A 4,425-nucleotide genomic window follows, 5' to 3' on the forward strand; every position below is an offset into this window, starting at 1 on the left:
AGCTTTTCATCAATCTTTCTCTCCAGTCTCTTTAGAATAAGCCTACTATATATTTTCATATCAACAGGCGTAAGTATTATGCCTCTGTAATTATTGCAATCAGCCAAGTCTCCTTCTTTTGCTATTTCACCAACACTTATAACTCCCATTCATCAGGTTTTGCCTCTTCATGCCACATTCTATAAAATAATTTTGTAAGTAGTGTGGGAGTCATTTTCGGCCAGCATCATCTCGGCAGTTACTCCATCGTATCCCGAGCCTTTCCACCTCTAGTTTTTTTTTAGGATAACTTAGACTTCAAACACACTGAATTCATTCATGGGCACATCAAGGTCTTCATCAGCTTCAGGTATAACAAATCAAATTATTCCTTCATATCTCCTATTCATAACCTTACTAAAGTGTTCCATCCAACGTTGTCTTTCTTTATTTTCTGTTGCTATAATAGAGCCATTTCTCTTTTTGATGGCTATATGCTTCTTCTTCTTTGCCCCAATCGAGATTTTATTAATATTCTATGATAAATTCTTACACCATAACCACTTCCTGAATTCATAGCTTTGTCAGCTCATCTGCTTTACTGTCTAAATATTCGCTCCAGTCATTCCTGGCTTTACTTTTGAACTCACTGTCAATACTGGAATACTTAGCATGTTCTACCTTGTAACTTTCATTACTTCCAAGAAAACTTTCTACAATCAATTTCTGTCTTTGTCTCCTTTTCATAGTATTCCAAGTATCATTTGATACCCATGGGTTTTCTCCTTGTAATTGCGTGTCCCAAGACTTCACTACCAACTTAATATCACATCATGCTTCATTAATTGTCTGTTCTTCGTCTCCTAAAGTCTCTAAGACTGCAAATCGATTCCTACATTCAATTGCAAATGTTTCTCTGTGCTCTTCTTCTAAAAGCTTAGTTGTATCAAATTTAGGTATTCTGTCCATCTTTCTGCCGGGTGCTTTCAGTTTTAATTTCAGTGTGGCAATGAGGACCTGGGTGATCGCTACCAATATCTGCACCTCTATGCTTCTTACATTTCTCGGGGTCCTCCTTCAATCTTTATTAACGGCAATGTGATCTATTTGATTTATATATATATATATATATAATATATATATAGTATAATATATATATAATATATATAACATATATATACATATATATAATATATATATATATATATATATATTATATTATATATAGATAATATAATATATCTACATAATATATATATAATATATATATATATACATATATATAAATATATATATATATATATATATATAATATATATATTTATACACACACATTATTACTAGCGAAAGTAATTGCATACCTGTGCGAGGCACTGATGAAGAGCATTTCATTTATGAAATTACTAAAGTTTGAGAAGATTTCACCAAGGAAATTCATCCATGATTTACCCATTACAATATAACTGCGCAAGTAGCAAGTACACACATAATGGTCATGAGGGAATGCGTGTGTATATTATATATATATATATATATATATATATATATATATATATATATTATATATATATAATATATATATATATACACATACATACATACACACATATACATACAGACATAAACACATATACATACATACATACATACATACAAACACACACATATATATATATATATATATATATATATATATATATATATATATATATATATATACTGTATATATATAATGAGTGAGTGGTGTGTGGGTGTGTGTATGTTTGTATGTACGCGTCTATTCGATAATTGCGCTGAAACTAAATTCATACTTGAGATACTCTGCAAGTTATAACAAAGTTCTTGAATAATTAATGGCATATGATTTATCAACACAGACTCTCTCTCTCTCTCTCTCTCTCTCTCTCTCTCTCTCTCTCTCTCTCTCTCCTCTCTCTCTCTCTCTCTCTCTCTCTTTTAAAACAAGTAAATTTTGTAATGTTACGCAATACATTAAAGAGGAAATAATTGGATTATGCTTTGTCAGTACATGAATAGCTCATATACAATATATATACATATATATATACATATAGAATATATATTTATATATACATATATATATATATATATATATATATATATATATATATATATATATATATATATATATATATATATATATATGTGTGTGTGTGTGTGTGTATTTTTATTAAATAGCTTTCCCTAATAGCATGGGACTCCGGCGACGAGGTAGACCACAACCATTACAATATTTCCTCTTCTACTACTTGCCTTTTTATTACAATATGCCTATATTCCCATTCATTCAAAATATTGAGTCATTTATCACACTTACAACACCTTTCTATTTTTCCCTCTTTCGACTACTCACAGGTTTTCCTTGACCCTTCTCTCAACGTAGAAATTATTCCTAATTCTGCTAGTAGAAATCTGGGCTCCTAGTTTCGCATAGCCAGTTGTTCCTTAGATTTACTGTACAGAGAAATCTTGTGCTTTGCTTCTGGTATACGCCAACGCCTCTAAGGAAGATAGATAGATACCTTGATTACTTCTTACGTCCCCCTACGTAAAAAGTTTTCCCTCCCGCTTAATGTCCCATAGGAATGCAAGGTACGGTCTTTACGAAAGGTAAGAGATCCATTACCAAAATCCTCCTCCAGAAAATGACTACCTTACTTAGTGAACAGCACCTGCCCCTATACAATTAATATGAGAGCTGCAGTAAAATAAATAAAAGGTGTAGCATCATAAATCCTTCAATCAATCGTAGTTCACCAATATCTATAAACTGTTGTGGTGAACAAAAGGAATTAAACTCTCTTCCAGAAGTAAACTAAAGAAAGACCCTAACTGGCGACAGAAAACGTACATCTGCCTCTCATTATTCTGTTCTCTATACTTAATAACAACATATGCAGTCGTTTCTAGTCCACTACACTACAGAGAACTCAGACATGTCCTTATTCATGTCTGGGTTTTGGCCAATCCGGATTGGTGATGGTGGGAAAATTTTGTCTGATCGATCATAGCAAACCAACCTAGTATGGGTGACCGTGACTAGCACACCATTGCTGATCTCTAATACACAAAACCTTTTCACCCTTTTTACACGTGAAGTTCTTATCACCATGAAACGTTCTCATTTCAAGTTTTCTCTTAGTATTATATCACTTGAACATTATCTCATACATTCAAAGGTTATCTATTTTCAAGATAAATAAGTAAACACAAATCTATACATACAAACTTCCAGCAGTAATTATAATTTTCAGACATGAATGGAGAATTCTAATCCTTCTAGAATAGCCCACAACACTTGGTTACTCTTTTTTATTCTAAACAAATTGTTCTATGTTGGGAGACACGCCAAAAAAAAAAAAAAAAAAAAAAAAAAAAAAAAAAAAAAGTGCCCACGATACCATCTGTTTCGAAAATGTCACGATCTCCTACTCCGATTCCGATGTAGGTTTTTTTTTTTTTTTTTTTTTTTTTTTTTTTTTTTTTTTTTTTTTTTTTTTTTTTTTTTTTTTTTTTGGCCACAGTATTTCATCAAACCTTCATAATATATCGTTACATCCAGCCTCATCTTGCTACCACTTATGATTTTCCCGAATCTCAGAGCCCTTTCTTTTTTATGCCTCTATTAACCCATCTATCCAGCAGCGTCTTAGACTAGACTACCATATCATCTCATAACACTAAGAATCAACAACTCGACAACAAATGTTAAGCTTATCACCATCTCTACTTTTCTCGCTTATTTAACTCTTCTGTCGCTAAGTATCAAGCGCAAACAAGCCATGTCTTCATGTAGTAGAGTAACGCAATAAAACTTCTCTACTCAAAGAGAGACGGACGGTACCTTTAGCAACAGAGATCCTGAAAAAGGAGGAATCTCTAAATGGGAATCGTCACAAAAAAAGCAACGAACAAACATTTACTCTTAAGTCAAACAAACCTGTCTACGACAGTTACATAACGAAGCAATTAGCATGGCGAACGTCCAGCGCCTCAATTGGAAAAACATACACGACAAAGTACGTTGTAGAGATATTAACTTTCAGGAGAGGAGAGAATCAAGTTAATGAAGTACAAACTCTTGCAATAAAACGACGCTCTCTCTCTCTCTCTCATGTATAGAATACAATATACTTTTTTTTTTTTAAATTTTATGCATAGATGCCTATGTTCTGGACAGGACAAATATTGGCATAATTCATTTCTATTATTTACAAACATATTTACCTGTGAGCCTATCTACCTATTAAACAAATCATGCATATTCTCGCAGGTAAAATATAGAACTGGCCCCATTACTTTACAAGGTAAGATCTCTCTCTCTCTCTCTCTCTCTCTCTCCTCTCTCTCTCTCTCTCTCTCTCTCTCTCTCTCTCTCTCTCTCTCTCTCTTAAGCAAGCACAAGCACACACAAATCCTACACCA

This window comes from Palaemon carinicauda, chromosome 23 (genome assembly GCF_036898095.1).
Source record: "Palaemon carinicauda isolate YSFRI2023 chromosome 23, ASM3689809v2, whole genome shotgun sequence".
NCBI classification, from domain to species: Eukaryota; Metazoa; Arthropoda; class Malacostraca; order Decapoda; family Palaemonidae; genus Palaemon; species Palaemon carinicauda.